At 42.5% G+C, this 23,723-nt stretch overlaps 1 long non-coding RNA gene across 1 annotated transcript; it reads right to left on the reverse strand.

Moving 5' to 3' along the window:
- Nucleotides 1-497: 497 nt before the first annotated feature.
- Nucleotides 498-22,867, reverse strand: LOC118245993 (uncharacterized). The gene is made up of 3 exons (XR_007707718.1): nucleotides 22,522-22,867; nucleotides 1,949-2,020; nucleotides 498-584 (listed from the first exon to the last, which is right to left on the reverse strand). It is a non-coding gene; the product is annotated as an uncharacterized LOC118245993 (long non-coding RNA).
- Between the last annotated feature and the right edge of the window lie 856 nt (nucleotides 22,868-23,723).

Below are 23,723 nucleotides of genomic sequence, written 5' to 3' on the forward strand. Positions count from 1 at the left end.
TGTTCTCCTTGTCAGAACTTCAGCGTGGAGGGTAATAGACGGCTTCAGGCTGGCCTCCTGCCAAGAGGGCTCCATTGTATTCATCTGTGATACACGAGGAAGAAAATAATGGGGTTAAATGAATTTGATTAGACTGAACTCAGCCTAGCATAGCATTTAGGCTCTAATTTTGCTCTTCTACAGTATGATTTTACATCCCTGAAATCAGCACAGGTTTAGCCATTGATTTAAGGCTTGTTTAGAAGGTCAGTGACTCCTTTTAGGCTTTGTAACTACCGCCTAGACTCTCTCAGAGCTGGGTATGTTGATGTATTTAGATTATATATAGTCTTTTTTATTAACAAATACCAAATAAGTTTTGAAAGAATAAATGGGCATCCATTATTTCCAGGCAATGACATTTATTTTTGCATCTTGGCAAAATAGTGAGTGTTTAACAAGTATTTAACACAGAAATTATTTCTCCTGACACACATCACTTTTTTTTTTTTTTTTTTTTTCTTTTTCATCCACAGTGTAGTATCTTCTGCCAATTCCTCACTTGTACCAGCCATGGGAGCCCCAGACAACAGTGTGGCAAAAGCCTACAAAAGACCCAAATAAAAAATAGCAGAGAATGTGTAACACAGCTCTTCGTCACATATAAGAGAGCCACAGTGTGCATCAAATAAGATACTTTTGCTGGAAAAGAAAAAAAAAAAGCGACATCTTAATATATGTACTACTAAAGTTAATGGGAATAATCCAAATGGCTTTAATCAGTGTGGTATGGGGCTCCAGTCTTTTATTACAGAGATTTTAGGTTCTAAAAGCTGTCCTCATTTGGCGTCACTTGGCATAACTCCATCTGGAGCACCACCAATCTACCCTTTTGAATGTCTAGCCCATGGGAGGTGCTAGCTTTATTTCGACATTGAATGAGCTGATTAAAGAAGAAAACCACTGTATAAAAGCTCAAAGAAACCATGATGTTAAATCTGGCTCTGATGAAGATGCAGGAATTCCATAACGGCATTGTAAAAAGAACTATTCAGGTTTAAATGCACTAGCAGGGAAAAAAAAAAAAAAAGAGAGAGGTTTTGGCATAGTAAATAAAAAATATTTTGAGCATTTACAGAACCCAAATGAGGCCAACCTAAAGAAGTTTACATTTTCATTTTCAGTTGAAAGACTGTTTTGTTTTTTTTTCGATGTATTTGTATTTGTATTTTTTTATGTATTTGTATTTTTTTCAATGTATTTGTATTTGTATATATTCAATTACTATAACAAAATGTATATAATTCCACGATGACAGATATGACTGTTTTGACATAATTTTAACTCTGTTGTTTGTATTATATTAATGCTGGAAATCTGTAAGAGTAAAAGTAAATATATCTCAACACCTACCTTACTGGGAAGAACAACAGTGTAGATGCTGAGATACAGCAGCAAGGAGGTCAATATCAATACCACTAAATTAAGTAACAAATCTGGCCATTAGACCAGGAACTCCCCTGACAAGACCTGCTCCATGGAGAATTGCCCCATAAATCTTCATTCGTGGGCAAAGATGCTAAGCCAGGCTGGTCTACTTGGAGATGACTCTCCATGCTTGGTTGTTTTTGATTTTGTTTTTGTGTGTGTTTGTGTTTTTTTGGTTTTTTTTTTAAGAAGCAATGTTGGGCGGGGGAAAATATTTAGTAATTCAGTATAGTAATTCAGTAATGCAACAATACTTACAGACTTGTTTACCCTATTATCTCGAATAAGGCACTACTCATGGTAGCAAAGTGAAGCATATATATAGGCATTTGTAGGTTTCAGCTCTCAGCTTTGAAATTCACGTGTCAAGGGTGAGTTTTTATTATGTGTGCAAAGTCAGCCTGCTGCAATGTGCTTCATCAAATCCTTATCAAAAGTTTTAGGGCAAGCATAAATAAATGAGTAGCCACTGCTTTCCTACCTGTTAGGACATGTAAAGCTGTGTATTCACAGCAACGCTGAATTAGTTCAACTCCTGAGCACATTTCACAGGCTAGAGAGAGAGAGAGAGAGAAAAAAAAAAAAAAAAAAAAGGAGAGAGTTTTTCCCTACCACTAAGAAATAACCAGAAATTGAAAGGTCTGACATGAATCTAAAGTTTCCTGACATCTTCCTTCCTGCTATCCAGACTAATGGCGGAATAACAAATACTTTAGCATGTTAAGCCTCAGTAGTAGTTTTTTTATAACTTCCAGGAGGTTCTGTGGATGGATTTGTAACCATGTCGACTAGCTGAAGGACATTTAAGAGCAGATGTTTAAGCATAAATTTCTCTGTAATGTAAGACCTTGCCCAGCTGTAAAACCTATTCACACTGAAAAACCACTGTGAGGTATCTGAGGATCTTTTGGAATTATAGTTACTATAAATTGAATTCATTGGCTAGGTCTGAGTAAGGGAACAGCATTTGGGCTTTTTATATACGATGGAATTTGTAATAAGAGAAGTTCTGCCATCTTCATTTTGTCCTGTAAATGTAGAGCCACATGTATGAAAACAACTGACACTTTAAAAATAGTGAAGCTGAAGGATGTAAGCCAGAGAGAAGTTTGTGACTGCCCCTATAGTTTCCTGTTCAAGTAACATGGAGGAAAATAAAATGTCAAAACAGAGTCGAGAAAAGAAAAAGCATGAGGAGCGCTATCCTTTCTGCCTCAAGAGTCAATTTACCCACCCAATGACAGGGACCAGCAGGGAGCTCTCTGTGTATTTTGTGGAGAAGCTTGAGGTTAAAAAAACAAACAAACAAAAAAAATGGAGCTGCAAACATGGCAAAGCCTCTGGAAAGTAAACACCACACAGATAAAAACAGGTCCATTGAGTAACTGGAGGGGAAGAAAAAGATCAGTTATCTAGAGGAAAGAAGCAAGTGCTGAGTCAATTTATTTCTGTTTCTCGAAACAAAATGAAGGTTCCTCACTGAGCAGCTCATCATGTTAAAAAAAAAAAATCAGTGACATCAAATGATCAGGGGATTGCTACTGGTTTGCTACTGGTTTGCTACTGGTTTGTTACTGGTCCCCAGTGCAATGCAGACATTGCATTGCAGGTGAGGTGCCACGGGTTCTCCAGCGGTGCCTGGGAGTGGAGTGAGCCAGGGAAGCATGCAGGTCCTGGTGGTTGCCCCGGTACCTGATCCCAGATGGGTTTCCATGTGGTAGGAGGTTACAGCAATGGGTTCCTGGTGGTAAGGGCCTGGGAGAGTTGAGGAATGTAGCTCAAGGCAAGGTGAGGGTGCTGGGGAGCTGCCTGTCTCACTGGCAGAGACGAGAGGGAGCAGAGGGGAAGGACACCTGGTGCTGCAGAGCTGGCTGCCCTCCCCTGCCACCTTACAGGCTCCAAGTGGGGCTCCTCCGTGTCCACCAGCCACACGCTCCAGGGGCACAAAAAGCTCCTGGACTGACAGTTATGCATCCTGCAACACGTTCATTTAAAGGCTCTGCCTGTTTAGCATGGTTTGCTATAAAAATGATTTTGCTCTTTTATCTCAGCTTGGAGTTCCTTCTTATTGCAGACAGGAGCCTTCAGCCTAGTGATGTGCAGTGGTGCTGGGTTCTGCGCATCCCAGTAATGGGAGTGAATCCGTGCAGGTGGAAAGCATGGACCCCAGGTGGGCATGCCAGGAGGGACTAGAGGGAGTCTGCTCAGCAAGCAGCTTTACACCCAGCTTTGCAGCCTCCACGCTCCACCAACCTGGTGCTGGAGAGCTGCAAGCAAGAGCTGGCAGATGCGAGCACCTTACCTGCCTGCTGGTGCTGCCGCACTGGGAATGCTTTTTAGGAGAAACAGCCTGCAGTCCTGCCGGGGGTTTTTGGAAGCTGTTCAACATTATTTCCACATTGCCAGGAAAACACATGGCCCAAACTTACGAGCTTAATAATCACTTTAGCCCTCAACAGCAGCTGATAGTGGCTTATCTTCTCAGGCTTGTCTACATTGCCTACTAAACGATAATCCTAATTACAGCCCTAATTATGTTTCTGCCCAGAATATTTGTAGATAACCTTAACTCTTGATCTGTTTAGTCTAGTTTTCCAGGTGGCAACAGATTTAAAAACAGGTTTTTAAACAAGATATGACTATTACATTTCTAATAATAGGAGAATGTGATCTCAACTTTGCCTGTTATTTACGGACACGTGGTACAATTTGTTGACTGTGGTGGTTGTGAACGCAAGATCATAAATCCAAGTTCACTTTTTACTTAGTGTGTGCCTGTGTTGCCTGATTTAAATCTTTACATAGTGAATTAGAAACGTACTGGAGTGAATTGGAAATACTTTAAGTATTTCAGATATAGGCAGCTCTCCCTGATGCCAGTTTGGAGCGGGCATCTGTCAGACATTGCTTTGAAACTTGCCTCTCAAGGAAAGTCTCACCATTCCTGGGAAACAGATCCCTTTTTCATCCTAACACTCTTATCTCTTACAGAAGTATCTGAGGCAGAGTCACGCTCACGAGTTCAGTCCGCGCGCTTCAGAGGTTCCCTGGTGCGCAGTGTTTGTGTCCAAGGTCACAAAGAGAGCCATTAAAATGATTTGTAGTCTGGAGAAAATGCCTTAGAGGGGAAACCTTAAAGAGTTAGGTCTAATTATCCAAAACAAGGCTTCGATGTGACCCTGTTATAGGAGAAGTACCATAATGGGTATCACGTCCTCTTGGGAAGGCATGACATCAAGCAAAAAAGATTTGTCTAGTTGAGAGCTCAGGCCAATGTCCAGATGCAGAAATCAGAGGACTTCAAATCAGAAATAAAGCCAAGATTTCAAATCAGAAATATGGTTATTCAATGGAAACAGCTACAGAAAGAAGTGATGGATTGGCCATGGAAAGCAGTGATGGGTTTGCCATCGCTGGATACTGTTCTGAAAAATAAGCTTTCAGCCAGACACAAGTTATTGAACTCAACTAAGGGTAATGGGGTGCAACATTGTGGATTGTTTCAGAAGAGGACTTGAGTTTCCCCTGGTTTTAAACTCTCTGAATCTGTTAAGCAGACCCATCATGCTCACACAGTACTATCTAGGACTGAATAGACTTCCATGTCATCAGGACTAGAGGGAATGTGTCCTTAAAGCTGTTACACCACTTCTCTGTATGATCAAGAACAGCATAACAGTAATTATTGCTGGTATTTTTCTTTTTTAAAGGGCACAGCATAAATTAGTGTATGACCTTTTTTTTTTTTTTTTTCCTACCACAAAACTCCACAATGTTGTACAAAACTGATGAACTCAGGCTCCCGGAATAGGCAATAATGGTGCTTCCAAGCCCTCCTGTTTCCCTATGTAGCATTAATAGACTGCTTCAAGGTCTGTTCCAGACACACTGTGTTACTGGGATCAGTTTGAACCTCCTTTAAGGGTGGCATGTGCAGAGCTGCCCTGTGTACTACCTTTGCTCAGCTCTTCGTGCTGGGGTGGGTTTTGAGTATAGGCTGTCTTAAATTATTGGCAAGGATGTCACTTACATATGTCCCACTTCAACACAGAAAAATACTTCTGTATTTGTTCTACTTCAGATTCAATTCGTAAAGCACATTTTATTACACTCTTAATCAGAAGGGAATTACATTCCACATGAGGTTTGTTATCTGGCCCCAGCCTGATGTTTGGCTCATTAAACAGCCCTCCACGAAGAAAACTTTAGGAACCTCAGTCTAACATCTTGTAGTCTGAACCACTTGAGCATCAGTCTGAATGCTGGAGGAAGTGCTTTAGCTAGCTTCTCTGGTTCTGTGCCTCAGGGGACCTGTAGCCTTTCGAACTCTGTTGAAACACTAGTGACTCAACCAGGCTAATGAAGATTCTTATTTGTTTGTGCTTAATTCCTCCCAACCTACTGACTTACTATGGGTTATGTCGAGTTCAGGAAATAAGATTTGTCAAGGCATTTGAAATTTCCCTGACAAACACAGAGAGCTCACTAAATCATCATTTGTCATGAGCATCAGCATCCTATTACTACTACTACATACTAGCGCTCAAAGGCATGGAAAACTTTGTGGCTGTGGTAAGTTTTCCATACACAGAAACTGATTAGTAGATCAAATAAAGATTTGTACAGCTGAGCAATGAGGGTGCCGTGATGTCCAGCTTTAATGCCTCAGGTTCAAAGTGTAATCTACAACCTGGTGTGAGATGTGTAGACCCTACATAGTGCTTGGGAGAGTTGGTCAAACCTCCAAAATAGTCAAACACTAATGAGAGGGCTGTTTGAAGTTGAAAGACACTAGCCCAGAGATAGATGATAATGACAGATCAAAGACAAGGATTCCTCCTTGAATTATTTTTCATTGACTAAAACAGGGGAGTGATCTTGGACCAAAGTCTCCTTCCTCCAAAGTCAATGCCAGACCCACTGCCTCTTCTTGTGTTTTCTTTCTTCGATTTCTGTTTCACATTTTATGTCATTCCTGGGGGAGTGGAAGGGAGTGCAGCTTCTAAGGAGTGAATCTGGCTGATCAGGAGAGGCAACATTACGTACATCGGAGCAGGATGGCACTGGGCTCTGCTCCCCAACTGCCTGCGGACATGCACTAACCAACAGCTTCCACACTTACAAGTTGCATGTCCAAATCACGTGGGACTGAGTGCCACCAGGCACATGGCAGCAGAGGGACAGGCCAGATCCAAAACTACTTGCAGGTGGGTGAGAACAGTGATGCCTAGGAGTCTCAGGTTCTCTTGTAAGAATAGAACCAGTTCCTCATTTTCTGGGTCACTTCCACCTATAGCTAAAGAGCTGGATTTCATATCAGCCTCTGCACCATCTCAGTCCACCTGTTGACCAGGTAACATCACCTCAACAACGGTAGTTTTCCTTAAATCCCTCAAGATCCCTTCGGTTTGTGACCCAAAAGCCACAGGCTAGCCTTTTTCCCTTCCAGACAAAACAGTGGAAACCCGCTGCTGACAGCAGAGTAAACAACACCAACACAAAACGAGCCTCATTCTGAAGACCTGGAGGTCTCTGCTGTTGCCAATCCTATTGCACTGACCTTAACACAAAATAGATATGCACTCATTAGATGGGTTCCTCAAGCAGCCTAACCAAGAGAATTCCTGCTGTCTGCCCCTTGCCTGAGCTTAGACACCAAGTGCTCCAGATGCCAAGCAGGAGGAAGAGACTCTTTCATGGGCTTACCTGGTTATGGTCAAGCTGATGCAGCCCAGGAGGTTGTAGACCTTTGCTGCAAGGTCCTGTTGGCCTTGTTGCCCACCAGATCCTCTTACGCAAAACTGTTTCCCATACAAGCAGCCCCCCTGACTGTCCTGTCTCCATCTAAGATGCAAGACTTCCTCTTATTGAACTTTATGAGGTTTCTGTCAGCCAGTTTATCCAGCCTGTCCAGGTTCCTTCAAATGGTAGCCCAGCCTTTGAAAGTGTTGAATGTTTGGTGTTATTCACAAACTTGCTGAGAGTGCACTCTGTCCCATCACCCAGGTTGTTAGTAAAGTCATGAGGAAGCAAGACTGATCCTTGAGGGACCCCAGTAGGTACTGGATGTGAGCTGGCCTTTGCATCACTGACCACAACATCTCAAAACTGAGCAGCTGCTGCAGAAGTGAAAGTTTTTGTGTTTGGAAAGTTTTATTGCCCAGAACAGAGGCAGCTGTGGTACCTCAAGGGGTGCAGAAGATGAGCTGGGCCAACCTCCTCTCAAATCTCATGCTATGCTCCCAGGCCATATACATATATTTCAGTGAAGCTGGAAGGGACAAGTTCTTAGCTTGTATCAACCAGGACAGCTTGGTGGGGAGATCATAATGAGGTAGAAGTAACCCTGATTCTTCCACTCCTCCCAGTAGAGGGTTTATCCTGACTATTTCCATTACCTTAGGCTGATCTGGGCAGGATAAGCCCCAGTGAAATTCATTTTTAAATCCTCTACTGTCTTTTTAGGGGAGAAAAAAAACCCACAGGCTGTTTAAAAGAAGACTTTCACTGTAGAGTTGCATTCTCCATTTCACTGCCTTTGGTTCTGTTTCCAATGTTTGGTATCTCCATTAACATGTTAGGTGCAGGTCTGACAGACAGCTGCTATTCTTGGTCTTGTCGACACATTTCACTGTACTAAAATGACAGTCACAGCTGTGACTCATTACAAGAAAATGGCCTAAATATAAAATTAAGGCTGGGTCAGAAAAGCCACAAGAGTTAAAAAGAGGCTGAGATTAACAGCTTGACTGGGAACAGGTCTAGGCTTGGTGAACCAGATGAGAGAACCTGCTGTTGCTTTTCCTATCTTCCAAATAAGCACAGAGCGAGACTTTCCGAGAAAAGGTTTCCCTTCAAGGAGCGAGTCTGTCAGCCCTCACCAAGCGCCTTCGAGCACCTGCGCATTGAGTTCCTGGATGTGCCCATGCACAGCACAGAAACAGACCGAATTATGGTAGAAAGGTAACAAAGTGACTATGTGCACCCACAAATTTGATCTCTTTTTATGGGAAGTTAGTCACGCTTTACAGTAGAGTGCATTCATTAATAGGTTAAGAAATGATTCTTGCACCTTTTAATAAATGACTAATTTTGTAGAGTCCAACAGTTTCTGAATCACTTAGCAGCAGATCTTGCAACCAACTTTAATAATTTCTCTCTGTTTTGGTAAACCTCCTTTAAAAAGTCGTAATGTTCAAGTCTGCAGCAATGTTTATAAACCATATTACAGTTCTGCTTAAAATTGAGGCAAAAAATTTTGGCAACGAGTGGTTTAATGTCCGAGTCTCAGCATCATGGGTGCTTGACTACTATATGTATCCTACTAATGACTTACTGAAAGGTGCTGTCTGAGGAGTCATTTTGTTCTCGCTGCCCCCGTGCCACTGTATCTGCAATGAGGATCCATTACAAGGTGCGTGCATATCACCTTGATTAAATAAAGCCTCAAATTTGAGGCTGTGGGCAAAATTCCTTTTTTTTTTTTTTTTGGTGAGGACAATGCAGAGATATTTTATACTACAAAACTACTAATCTTACCTTCTTCAGCTATAACTCCAAACTAAATAGAAAAGCAGATCTCCTATTCATCACATGCCATGGAAATTTTGGATACCATGAAAGCATTGCTATGACTGTGGCACGGGAGGAAGCTGGATGGGGATTTGCAGAGGAGCTGCCCTTCATCAAATTTCCTCCTTATATCTAATCGAAACCTACCCTCTTTTAGTTTAAAGCCATTACCCCTTTTCCTATCACTATACTCACTGACAAAGAGTTCCTCCCCAGCTTTCCTGTAGGCCCCTTTAGGTACTGGAATGCCGCTGCACGGTCTGCCTGGGGCCTTCTCTTCTCCAGGCTGAACAACCCCAACTCCCTCAGCCTGTCTTCATGGTAGAGGTGCTTCAGCCCCTTCATCCTCTTTGAGGCCCTTCTCTGGACTCATTCTGATACTTCCATGTCCTTCTTGTGCTGGGGGCCTCAGAGCTGAACACAGTGCTCCAGGTGGGGTCTCATGAGAGCAGAGCAGACGGGGACAATCACCTCCCTCAGCCTGCTGGTCACACTTCTTTTGATACAGCCCAGGATATATTTGGCTTTCTGGGCTGCAAGCACATATTGTCGAGCTTCTTGTCAACCAACACCCCCAGGTCCTTCTCCTCAGGGCTGCTCTCAATCCATTCTCTGCCCAGCCTGTTTGTGCTTGGGATTGCCCCAACCCAGAAGCAGGGCCTTGCACTTGGCCTTGTTTAACCTCATGAGGTTTGCACTACCTGTAGATTCTTCACAGTGCTGTTTTTGCCAGCACTGGAGCTGAACATACTGAGCATGATGAGAAACCAAATACCATGTCATACCTCTAGGGTATGCTTGGTGTCTCTCTAGGGACGAGCACAAGGCAGGGTGCACCAAATGAGCAGCCAAACCTGCTGCTCAGCAGGGTGGAAGCCGAGGCTGTGCTTACTTTACCCTGCTCCTGGTGTGTATTAGCTTGTACTCAAAGTGACCAAGGTCAAACCTTTCTCCCACAGTACACCTCAGGCCAAGCTTGTAATAATGAGAGATGCAAAGCACTGTAGCTTTGGGGTGCGCTGAACTCTGAGGCTCCCATTTAGAGCCAGCCTTGAAACCAGAGCTGGCTGCAAATGTACGGCAGTGCCTGGTCTGGCATTTGCAGGAGCATGAGCCTCCTTGCCTTTGTGGCCCCTTCCAACACAGAGTTCCCCTTCTATTGTCTGTGAGTAAGGGGGAAGTAAACATCGCAGGATCAGACCCTGAGACTCAAGAGTATGTTCTTCATCTTAAATAGAATCTCACTGTGGGAAATCAGAACCATACAGCAAAAAAAAATCAAAGTAACATCTTATGCTTCGTAAGAGACATGAATAGTCTGCTTTATGTAACCTTCTTCAGTAGTGTGGGGACTGCTTCATCTTCTCTAATCTCTACAGTGTTATCGTCTTCTCTTTGCAGCAACAGTGTTAAGTAGCAGAATATCTAAGACTTTTTCTATTGTTCTGTAATACAAAACATTTTTAGGAGAGGATTGGTCACCTCATTAACTAGTATAATGACCTATATTCTAGTCCCTCTGTCAGAAGTGAGTTTCACTGCCTGCTCAACCTTCCCGCAGTCACTCAGGCTTGGTGCAACTGAAGTGACATTGCAAACACATGAGAAGAAACTTGAGAAGAAAGGGATTGTCCTCATCCAGATCCTGTGAAAAGTGTGGTCACAGATGGAACCAGTTTTTGCAGATGAAGCTGCTCTTGTTGGCCCTGCTTTGAGCAGAGGGGTTAGACTACATGGTCTCCAGAGGACACTTCCAAACTATTCTGTGAGCTGCCAACCACTAGGAAACCAGGTAGAAATGGAAAATTTCCTCCATGCTGATTTTGTGACTCTATCCCTTACTTTTCTTTGTTTTTATTAAAAATAAAACAAAATGAAATATTTAGTTTCTGGTTGATCTCAATGTTCCTTTCAACCAGAAAAATGATATATATTTTTTTTCATTTTGGCAAGAAAATTCCAAAAATATTGGTTTTGGCTTTAGCTGTGTTCTGCTGAACTGAAAAAATCAATTATTTGCATAGCCCTAAGTGTAAGGTAAATCTCATCAATCTCTGTAAAGTAAAGAAACTTAATGGCCAAATCTTTTCAATGAAAGGATACATTTACTGGCATAGATGTGATATATTAAGACTATTTTCCAGCAGTTAAAAGTCTTCAAATTCTGCAAAGCCCATGAAAACCAGTATTGGAGGGCAAAGTAGCTCATGTGCTTTAATCTCATAATAGAAACTACAAATATAACCTCTGGAACTAAATATCACCCTGTGAATGTTGTTTCTTCAAGCTTGCATCTGCTGCTCAGAGGGAAAGAAATAGAAATGTTCAGTAGCATATAGTATCCTTATCACAATTTTTTAGTGTTTCTTACTTACGTGTATTTAAAGGGCTTACAGTATAACTTGATGAGATTATTATCTCTTAGCCGTAGCAGAAATAGCTGTCTTGAAAAGCTAGAGTCTTTGCAAAAGCAAAAGTGTTTTTTAAAATAGGCTGAGGAAAAAATATGATCATTCCTAGGGGCATTTTGATTTTAAAAATCCTCTATTTTTTACAAATTTTGCATTTCCATAAGTAATTGCAGAGATTTTTTTAATTTTTATTTTTAAATCGCAAAAGACAAAGTATGGGAAAGTAAAGAGGAAACTACAAATTTATGCTCAGTCACAAAATTACGATGCCATTGGCATCACAGAAATGCAAGGGAAGAGCTTACCTGCCTGCTGGTGCCATGGATAGATACAGGGTCTGTAGGAAGGGCAGAGAGAGAAGGTAAGGAGGGGAGGCTTTAATGATACACAGAGGAGGGCTTTGAGAGCATTAAGCTTTGCTATGGAATGAGTAACAGACCAATCAATTGGTTATTGGCCAGAATCTTCCCAACTTGAGTCAAAGAGGGAAGGGAAGGGAAGGGAAGAAGAGAGAACAGTTCAGTTGGAAGGAACCTTCAGAGATCATCTAGTTCAACCGCCTGACCGCTTCAGGTCTAACTGAAAGTTCAAGCACATTATGAAGGGCATAGTCTAAATGCCTCTTGAACAGTGATGGGCATGGGGCATCAACCATCTTGCTAGGAAGCCTGTTCCAGTGTTTGACCACCCTCACAGTAAAGAATTTTTTTCTAATGTCCAGTCTGAACCTCCCCTGGTGCAGCTTTGTGACATTCCCTCTCACTCCAACATTAGTTATCAGGGGAAGAAACCAGCACCTCCCTCTCCACTTTCCTTCCTCAGAAAAGGGAGCAAAACCTCATGGAAGGCAAGTCTGGGCACGTGAAGGAGAAAAAGATGACAGAGAACAGCTAGCATGGATTTACCAAGAGCAAATCATGCCTGACCAGCTTGATTGTGTTATTTGATGAGATGACTGGCTCGAAAACCAAGAGCACAGCATTATCAAGGCTGTAGTGAGGCTTTTGACACAGTTTCCCATAGCACTGATGTGGTCAGACTGGGAAGGTCTGGACTGTGTGTACAAGGTTGGTGAAAAAATCTGGCTGAACTGCCCCACTGAAAGAATAAGGATCCATGTCTTGAACTGGTGGCCAGTCATGAATGGCATTGCTTAGGGCTTAATAAAGGGGGGCTGATACTCTTTAATATCTTTATTAATGGCATGTGTGATGATACAGAATGAACCTGCAGCAAGTATACCAATGATACCAAACTGGGGGGAGGAACTAGAAGTTAGGGTTTCCATTAAGCGGGATCATAGCAAGCTGATGAAACAAGCTGACAGAAACCTCATGAAATTCAACAACAGCATGTGCAAAGGTGGAATAACCCCATGCACTGGTATAAGCTGGGGACAAACTGGCTGAAGAGCAGCTCTGTAAACAATACCCTGGGGGTCTGTGGACAACAAGTTTGGGTGAAGAAGGCCAGCAGGATCCTGAGCTGCATCAGCAAAAGCCAGATGGTCCAGGAAAATGATTCTCCTTTGTATTAGGCATTTGTGAAACCACTCCTGTAGAACCATGTACAGTTTTGGGTGGGTGGTCATTCACTGAATCAGGTTACACAGAGAGGCTTGGGAAATCTTCATCCTCGAATATCATCACATCTTGACAGGACAAGACCCTCCAGCTTCTGATCTAACTTTGAAGTTGGTTCTCAATGGAGAAAAGGGATGGATGAGGTGGTTGCAGAGGTCTCTTCCATCCTATATTTTTCTGTGAACGCCTACTGGTAAATCTCAGTTTGCTAGTCACATATTATTGTTTGAGGCCCCGGTTACATTATTGTTTAAAATAACCAGTGTTTTTTGAGGGTGAGATAGAAGAATTTGAAGAGAAAAGGAAGTGCTTACAGGTGCAAAAGATAATCAATGGATGCAGCCCTCTTCTTTGTTCAAGTGTACTCTTCCTCAGAAAAGCACCAAATATCTAAGCACCTCCTTAAACTGCCTTATGGAGTGAACCAAGTGTGTAACTGCTTTCCATCACATGTTGCAAAAGATATCCTGGACCAGTGTGAGGAGGTTCAAATCATCACTTCCCACTGCCTGGGAAAGAGCTCTATTCATCAAGTTATCTGCTACTCTTGATGTAGGCACTGAGAGTAAAGCCAAGGGGTCTCTAGGAAACTGAAGCATTTCCAGCCCACATGATTTATTGGATCAATCCTTTAGTGCCTTCTGAACAACACACATCTTAAGTTTTCAGATGAGTAGCAAATGAAGCATATTTTAACACAGTACTGCAAAAATGTCAGTGACACTTGATAAGCTCATCTGTCAAGCAAAAAGAAAAATCAGCAATAGCTGCTGAGAACAAAATGCTCTTTTACATCTACAAAAACCAAGTGCCACTGCTGTATCTCATCAAAGCTAATTTTCCTCGGTTTTAAAGTGTTAAAAAAATTTTAAGAGTTTAACTCACAAAGAAATGATTAATTTTCTTTTTAATAAGCAGTTATGGCATTAGTCATCTCTTCTGATTCACAATGAAAGCTACGGGGCACAGTGGGATGTATTTACCAGGAGAGGTGTTGAATTTAGTCTGACATGTAGACTTTTTGAAGTATTATTTCTTGAAGTTTTATGTATGAAGGAAGAAAGGCACAAAGGCTTTGAAACTGGAAATGGCTGAGTACAGAGAAACAAATGGTAGGTAGGGAAAAAAGTTCTTCACGAAGTCCTGGCTTTTCTTACCGGCCTTCTGTGTTTTTTTTGTTTGTTGGTTGGTTTTGTACACTTGTACCGCCTTTGGGACTTTCAGAAATGCCAGCCCTGGCTCTCCTTTGTGGGGGCATGTCCCTCAATCATGGACTCACCATGATGTGGTCCTTATTCTGCTGTGCTTTCTCTGGTAGCTGCTACAGATTGCACTGTATTTGCCTTCCTGGCTGTGCAGGGGTCCAGTTTTAGCAGCATGGATGAGATTACCCTATTCAGCTGTCTTCCAGCCAGGTAGATAGGAAACCATTGTCTTCTGGGAACCATGTTTAAAGAATACATGATGATCTCCCTCTTCTTTCAGGACTGCTGTACCATTAGGCTCAGTACCTCCATCAGGATATTTGAAGAGGACAGAGGTGCTGGTCCTCTCACAGAGGGAATGGGTCATGCTGTGTCAAGGATCTGTAGCAGACCTGTACTTCTGTGCTCTCTGATTTCTTGCTGAAGGGTTGGGGGGGGGGGGGGTGGCTTCTAAACCTCAAAGTTACCTTGAACATCACCAATTTTTACACATATGTTATGCATAAGGTGGTAGGTACCATTATCTTCCCTTTAACTTTAGGCATAGCTCTGAAGTTAAACTCTGACCTTTTCCACGTATGTGCACATTCTAGAAAAAGTAGATGAAGGGGAATTAAAAATGACTTCATACAGTATTATAGTAAGGAAAAACAGCTAAATAAAAATTACTTATAATACTCAGTTGCCTGATGGAAGAGAAACCTGATGGAAAAGAAGGAAGTGCTCAATGCAGTTTGCATTGAAATGGGTTGTGAAACAAGATACAAAAACCTGACAATGAGGACTGACTTTTCTGCTTCTCCTCAGGTTCCTCACAAGCCAGAGGAGTCAGAATAGTTACACTAGCCATGGTGAGAAGGTGGCTCAAACACAAGCTTCTGCTCTCATCTTCCTGCCTCCTTCAAGCAGTAACTTCCCTCAAGTCCCATTTCCTCTCCTATGTTACCATGTTTTGATCAATGTTTTAAGGGTTGTTTTTATAACTGTTTGCTTTAAAGGAGTGCTGTACCCACTGAATTTAGGTAATATGAACCCCACAGGTCATAGTTCAAATTAAGAAAGAGGCTGGACTGGATTACAACTAATAGGTAAGGCCTAGAATGAGACAAGTTAGCAAACCATCTTTATAACATCATACATCTTTAGGATGCCTCGTTTTCAAGGCTTAGATCCTATGGTTTTACTTTTTTTTTTTTTTTTTTTTTTTTAAGCCTAATTTCTTCTGCCACCTTACCTGTTTTGTTTTGGTTTGTTTTTAAGCTTGTTTTGCAATTTTTATCAGCCTGCAGACATTTTAGCTGGTTAGTCAGTTAAAAGATACGTACCTGAAATTTCAGAGCAGCTCAAAAGCTTGCAAAGTTTAATGCTTACAAAAGTGAAAGAGCAACAGCTCTGGCCTGACTCATACCCTGTAGGAGTAGGTGCTAGCATAAACCTCCCCACATATATCTGCTGGTTCATCTCAGCCCTTTTAACAAGCTGTAGTCTGTTTTAACTCATTACAACGCAGTACTAGCAAGCTTAGGTAGGAGACTTTGCTTTCCTGGGTGAAAATAGCTTCTTCAGCACCTACTGAACAGAATTTTACAAGCAACAGTTTATATTATTATATACAGTTGGACTACTTGAGCCAAGGTATGGCAGTTTTTCTGTTAAAGAATATAGTACATGTCAGCAGACGTATAACTCAACAAACTCTGGCCAGGTTTGGGGCAGATGCTATATTTTCATGTGGTATGTTCCCTGCCTCCTGAGTCTCTGTTGTGCCCTACAGATACAGCCTGACCTGTGTGAGAAGCCCCCTTTCAAAGTCTGACCAAAAGGACCATTTTTGCCTGAATACAACATAGATGTGGGAGATATAACGGTATGATATGTGTTCTGTTGTGCCTTTACTTTGCATTGTGCTGCAGGAGTGTAAGGGTAGATGGAATGTGGTTGCCCCCAGGTACAGGGGCAGGCCAGCAGGGCAGAGTCAGGCTGTTTGTCTCAGACCTACATTGTGCCTCTTGCTGGCATCGACCTACAAGGAGTATTTATTGTGAATACCACTGTGCTCCTCTGGTCTGTGGCCAAGAGAGAAAAACAGGAGGAGGACCAGAAATCCTGTGCTTTGCTTTGCAAGTTCCTCTGTAGTTGTGTTTCCTCTCTGGTAGGCCCCTAAAGCAGATGATACAGGCATATGTTTACGTTTCCCTGTTTTTCTCTGAAATGGTCTTCTGTAAAGTGCTCGTTCCAACTTTGTCCATGCATTTTCATTTTGCTACTCATATGTTCAAAGTTCTTTCGCCTTCACTCCCTTCTTGCTTTTATTTTTTCTCTTTTTGTTATGTGAACAGGTGTTATGGAAATGATCCTGCTAGGACAATTCAAAATTTTTTCTCTCCCTTTGACTTCCTAGATCCCTGTAGAACTGGTTTCAGGTGTGGAAGTGCATAGAGAAAACAAACGGAACATAGGTTGCTTGTTTGGGGTCCGAGAAGAACAGGGGTTCAGATCTCCCACAGGACTGAGACACCTAAATGATTTTGGCAGTCTTGGCTAGCCAGGAGATGGTACGCAGTGTGAAGTGCTACAATATGTAATGGAAGGCAAAATGGCAGAATCTTGTGTGAAGTAACATTCTGGGATACTGCTGAATTTGTAAACCATTCATGCATTTCTACAAAAAGACACGCAAAGGCACAGAAGTGTACTTAGCTGAACCATGAACAGCCTACTCCAGCGATACCTTGATTTGCTCATGCTGATACCATCTGCAAGGAGAGGGTGTTGGAAATGAGACCAAAGCATTTTGCAAAAGGAAAGAAAGAAAAAAAAAACATTCGTCAACTTGCAAGCAATATAACTTCTGGTATTTTCCCTTCAAATTAAAAACACTTGTCAGGCAGATTTCCAGCATAGCGTGTGGTGAGTTTGTAGCGAAATTATGATGAACATAAAGAAAACACTGGCAACTTCAGTTCAGCTCTATATCTGGGGTTTGGGGAGAAAAAGAAAAAAAAAAGTAAAACACAAAAAAACAATGGAAAGATTTATGGCTGGTGTGCTTTTTTAACACCAATGAAAATGGTTAAGGAGAACAAGAATACCAGCACGTCTTGCAGGGTGACCATGAGCCACACTGTGGCTGTGTTGGTGCTGAGGTTCCCCAGCCAGAGCACAGAGCTCCTCCTGGGGCTCAGACCGCTTCAAAGCCTATGTGACCCAGCACAGATTAGGGACATATTGCTTTTTCTGGTGTTACCTTTGCTCCCCCCCCAAAAAAAAAAACCAACCAACCAACCAAACCAAACCAAACTGTTCTATAGGCACCTGTCTGAAATCATGGCTTAAAAAAGCAGCTATGTTCCAGTCAGAGAGGAACCAGGGACAGGGGCAATGCAAGCATAAGATGTGAGATCTCTTTAATAACAATCAAATATTCAAATATTTTTATCCCAGCTCTCATCCTCAGACTATGAGTCTGCTGTGCAGGTGGCACTACCCATGTCTAACAGCAAGGCAAGTCCCTGAAACATGGAATTGCCTGGTGAGGAGACCCACGGGTGGGAAGTAGACAGGGTTTGGAGAGACACAATGTGGTTTTTTAATCAGAAAATGCCATCATTTTAAACCCATAGTTTCCAGTGAAAATATGTTGGTGAGACGCAGAAGAGAGGTTGGTGGGGAGAAGAACTCATCTCTCCCCACCCACCCCCCCACCCCCCCCAGGGGTGGCTGGAGACCTCACCCAGTCGCTTTAAGCATTTTCCAGGTTTCCTCTATAAAAACAATGAATGATGGTTTGGGTTGTATAAGTGGGTTAAAATAAATTCAAGTCCATTTTTAACGACCTGGGCCCTTCCAGTCAATAACTCTATGACCATCCTGTAATCAAGCACGGCTATTTTAAAAGCCAACAGCTCCAGTGGGGCAGAGACAGGCATCAATTCAGCCACTGTACCTTCCCCAGTCCCTGCCGAGCATCCCGAGGTGGGCCAGGGATGCGCTAATTAAAAGAAAATACAGCAGCCTCCAAAAACAGGATGCTACAAAAAGGGCATGAAAGAATCCACTGCATAACCATGTGAGTAATTTAAAAGACAAACTCGGAGTCCTGGCGTGGTGAGAGCCAAATGTTCCTTTTCCTGTCATCAAATGTTATTTACTCTAATGTGCAAACAATGAACAGAAGCTTTTTTTTTCCCCTCCTGAACTGTGTGAATTACTGTTTAAAAGAGTTTTCCAGTGCTGCTGATCAAGTCCACACACAGAGTTAAAACACAGCCCGCCACACTATGGCATTTATTCCTCCTCATACCTGAAGCACTTCCTCACTGGAAGCCACAGACCAAGTTTCTTCTCTTTGCTTGTTGAAGAGAGTCTTTTGTCTTCTTAGCACGCACTATCAATCTGATCATTTAAAGATTTCGTGCACTAGTCAATTCACCCCCCTGAAACTGAAAGTGTATTCAGAACAGCTTAGCAATAGCAGTAAATGCAATGTTTCACTCAAGCAGTTAATTATATCCAGGACAGGCTGGGAAATTCTTCACAATAATCGTGAATATTAAGAGCTTGAAAAATAAGCTGCTCAGGATATTCTCCTGCAATTAGCACCAATGTGTGTGAATGAGAATCATGTATGCCAACAGCCACCCTATTACTTGACAAATCAAGACATTAAAAATCAGCTCAGTGGGATGCAGTTTTGCTTATCTGGCTCATACTTGAGATATTATGGAGAGCAGCCTGGAAATAATAATAATGAAGAGTATGATCTGTTGTGTTACCGCTCTGAAGGTCACTTGAAGGCAATCATTTCATGCAGCATTGCCAGTAGTGTGTGTTTATATTCTGTTGCAGACTCAACAATATCAAGGCTATCATGTTTTGGATGGTGTTTTAATGGCAGTGAAGAAGTTTTTATTTAGCAGCAGAAGCACCATAAAAATGTAACAAAAAAAAAGGTGACTTCTGTTTTCATTCTTGAACATGCTGCACCTTTTAAGGTTACATGCTGATCTCCTTAAAGCCAGCAGCAAAATCCCCCTGACTTTCACAGAAACCTCCTTCCACTTTTCTAGGATACTCTGAATATTTATACTGAGTGCTACTCTCAAATATAAATTATTTTGTTACATATCCAGTCCCAGTCTTACATCTGATTCTCTGCTTTAAACTTGTGAATAAAACAGCCTCTGACTGAGGATGAAGTTGTTATGATGATGATGAAATAAGAGATGCAGTGGTTGCTATCATATATTTGTGAAGCTGGGATGATGCCTCTGATTCTTTTTATTTTATTTATTTATTTTTATATATATACTGCACTTCTGGAGAATTTATCTGGCTGCAGGTCAGAGCAGTCAGAAACCGGTCTCCCAGATGTCCTGCCTCGATGAATTTACAGCACGTTATTGAATTATATACCAGCTTCTGCAACCTGGCTCTAAGCTTGCTATAACTTTTATGTAAGTTTGCTCAACTTATGCAGTGCTCAAAACTGTCACTGAAGCAGCACTAAATCCCCATGGCAGCTTTCTTGCTCTGGCTGCAGGCACATCACTGGAGAGGCAGAAAATGTAAGGGGTGGGAAGGTAGAAATTGAGTCCAGCATGAGCAGGCAACTGTGGTGAGAATGAAAGGGAAGGTTGAGGTGTACCAGGGTAACTGTAAGGGCTGCACAGCTCCTTGTGGGGCAGATAAGTTGAATGCCCCTCAAAAGGGAAGCTGCATGCTGAAGAAGGAAATAATATCTTATGGTTGGGTTGAGGGCCTCCTGTGGAAAAATCCAAGTGGGAATTTAGTCTGCCTGCCAAGGGTGCCAAACCTTGACACCTCTGCCAGTGCCCATCTCTTCAACAGAGACTAGGGGAGCGTAACTGCAAATCTTGGGTGCGTCCATCTTCTGTAGACTCCCTTTGCACATAAGGGTACCTCTGGAGCCCATGCATGGTGGTCTTGTGGTCAGTGTTCTCAGCAGGGTCTGGAGGACTCCTGCCAGAAGATGGCTCCACCTATGAACTGTGAGTTTTCCTGACAGGTGGCTTGGATCTCAGGGTCAATTATTTTCACAACTGCAATAAAATAAATGTTGAATTGAAATGTCTCAGAGGAAGAAATTTAAGCATGCAAAAAAAGTCTGGTGTTTTTTTTGATTTGATGAGTTGGACGCCAACATAAAAAGATGGTGTAAAAGGGTGGACCTAGACATTAGTTCAAAGGGAGGGTGATATTTCAGCTGGAAATTGTATTTGTTATTTGCTGCTATGACAATAATGAAGAAGCAACCAGTTGTGGATAAATTGTACCAATGGAGACAAAGAAGACAGGGCATGTTAATCCCTTGGGCACATCCTAATTTGTGTAATTATCTTCAGCTTTACTAGGTCCCTTTTAGCATGTGGAGTGGACGTAGTGCCAAGTAAATCCCCTCACTTTATCTCCTAGGTTTGGGTACTTCCCACTTTTGCCATCCAGGAAGCTCCATTGCACCAGAACTGACAGATTCTCCCCAAGAAAGAAAATGCTTTTGTTAATGATGTGCTGGCTTGAATGCAGACAGGTTCTCAGACATCTATCTCTAACATGTTGGCTTTGAGCTCATTAGTTTTTTCCTTCCTAGTGAAGTCTCTGTGAGGCCAAGAACATATGCCAGCTCTCTGTGTGAGGGCAGATCTTAAGCCTCTACTCACGTGTGCATCAGGATCTAGGAACTGTGCTTCATCTCACGATGCCAACCATGGTTAGTGTGAGTTCAAAGGCTCCACAAACCATGCTAACATAGTCCTTGCTCCTAGTCAGCCTGCTCCCATGGCATGGCAAAGCTCATTACTTAGTACAAAGCAAAGAGAAAGCAGAAGGCTGGGGGTGGTGGACATGTTAATCTCTGGAGATAGCGAATAAAGGAGGAGGTGGGTGAGAAGCAAAGGGGCAGGATGTGTTTAGGCCCAAACTCTTTCTAGATGCATGAAGCAGGAGAGCTAGTGCAGCACTGAAAACATTTGGCTTTTGCAGCTCCAGACAGTTCATAGCCCAAGGGGAAGGCAGGGCTGCTAGTGGGGGGAGACGTGGCGGCATGCTTGGGCTTTCTCTTGTCTCATTTAACATTGGGCAGAAAGGCTCCTGCAACAAGCTGAGACTTTGCAAAAGCACAAGTGAGAGCTCCACTGCTGGTTCTGGAAGCACTACAAGCTCCTGCCTGAGCCCCAGCATTATCCAATGGACAAGTGTTGGCTTTGGAGTGGCAACAGGCTTCCCCCTCCCTGCACTTGGCCAAAAAATCAGCTAGTTTGTCCCTTCTGGTCAAGGACACAGCTCCAAAACAGAGTCATTTGTCTGTCTCAGCCTGAATCATAACCCTGCATGGTATAGATGGAGAGGGCCCAAGCCAGGTCCCTCAGGCTGAAACAGGTTTGCTTGTGTAAAAACAGCTTGGTGGCTATTCTAGCTGTATGTGTCATGTTTTGTATTTAGTAACAAAACAGTCTGTATAGGTAACAGGAAGAGGAATCCTGTAGGTTTGAACTGGCAAATGCATGAAATTCCTCATTAAAAAAATAATAATAATAATAAAAAGAAAGAGAAAGAAAAAGTTAAGTTGTTTTTCATGTCTGCTGAGTGTCCTTGTTCAGGAAAGGACAAAGCTCTAAGAGAAGGGAAATTCCTGCTTGATTAATCGGAGCTGAATCCACAATGGAGATGTGGAGTACCTTTAGTTCACGAATCTTGTTTAGTAGAAGTAGGTAGAGGAGGTGGATGGTTCCTCTAATTTGTGGCATATATCTGGGTAAGAAAGGAGCTGGGAAAGGCTCTGATGGATGAGGTGGAGGACAGCTCTGGGATGGCAGCATTTTCTATTAGAGATCCTTCTGCAGTGTGAGGTGAAGACTAGGCTGACTGCCCTTGCCATGAAAGAAGTATGCTGTAGGATTCCTGGTTTTTGTAGCCATGAGACCTGGAAGCCCTTGCACAGCTAAATCAGGAGAAGGAAGCACCTGCCCCTGCCCGACTCAGTTTCTGCCCAAGAGTTGGGTCTTAGGTAGCTCCTGCTACTCTGCAGCTCTTGAGGAAGAGTTTGGATGTCTCTGTAGAGACATCCTAGAGAGGCTCCCATTCCTAGGCTGTCCATACAAGGTTAAATTTTTGTGTGCAGAGGAGAGGTTAGATCCTCCCTCCTGTAAACCCCTCAGGACTGTTTTTTTCATGATCCCTGTACCAATCCATTTCAGCTCTCTATCACATTAGGCAAGGCACTTGATCCAGACTGCAAGCCATGAGTTGTTTTACAGTACTTACCTTGCAGTGCTTCATCACTTCCACCCAGAAATTTGCGGGTCACTCAGGTAATGCACACCTTACAGCCACAATAGTTCTCTATCCCAGAATGATCCGTGTGCTGAAGAATTTCCCCTTGCAGGACTCACTCATTACTGCTGGAACAAAGTGGGCAATTGAACAGAGTAGAAAGGATCATTCCCTACACCTCCATGTCTTCGTGCAAAGCTGACATGATTATGGCTCCTTTGTATTGTTGCAGCTTTCTACAGACACTCCACTAAAGACTTGCTCTCGGCAAGTTACAGCTAGCCCTTCTAAAATATCTGTGAAGGATAGATGCCTACTGCAGAGGCACTAGCACCCAGTGCCCATGGGAGCATGCTGCAGAGCTGGAGTCAATCAGCTTCTTTCCTGGTGTAGACCAAAATGAAGCTCATGCACCCTAAGTAGTATTATTGAGCCATTTACTACTAATCACATTATAATGATGAACCAGGCTTAGGAAGAGGAAAAATGCTTTATGCTCTGGAAAAAGATTTGCCAACAGGCTTAATTTCAGCTTTGTATCCTTTGTTACCTAACTTTTGCTTGTTGATTTATCTTATTTGGATAAAGCTCTTCTATACAGCTCTCAAGCTAATATATTATCTCTGAGATGTGCTGAATAATGGACTACACTTGATAGTTTCTTAAGATTTACAAACAGAATACACTATGGAATTTCATTTGGCAGAAGTGTTTGTGCATGTGGGATGAATTCACATTTCTTTATACCACTCCTGAAGCAAGACAGTAGCTGAGGAACTCTAGGAAAATAAGATTTAGGACTTATCTACATGGGGGAAATGACCAACAGATTGCACAATTTCATTATAGTTCCCTAGGTACACATTCTCTCCTGAAATAGAAGTGATTTTATCCTGGAAGAATTACTCCACTCTGATTCTAAAACTTAGTAGAAAAGGTCAAATATTCAGGGCTAGACGCTCTTTTATGTTCTCGTATTCCTTATGCCCTCTAAGGATGTGGATGGGGGAATTTATCCTATTATAATTACAAAGAATTAGCTTGCATAAATAGCAATTAATTGGTTAGGGTTCTGCAAGCCAGAGAAAGGTTAAGCCCCCTTAATAAAAACATCAGCAAAACATACTAGGAATGAATGTGTGTCCCCTGGTGACTGCCTGCAGTTGGCTGTTTGCTTCCTAAATGCAGTCACA

The sequence above is a fragment of the Cygnus atratus genome, chromosome 1 (genome assembly GCF_013377495.2).
Source record: "Cygnus atratus isolate AKBS03 ecotype Queensland, Australia chromosome 1, CAtr_DNAZoo_HiC_assembly, whole genome shotgun sequence".
Lineage (NCBI taxonomy): Eukaryota > Metazoa > Chordata > Aves > Anseriformes > Anatidae > Cygnus > Cygnus atratus.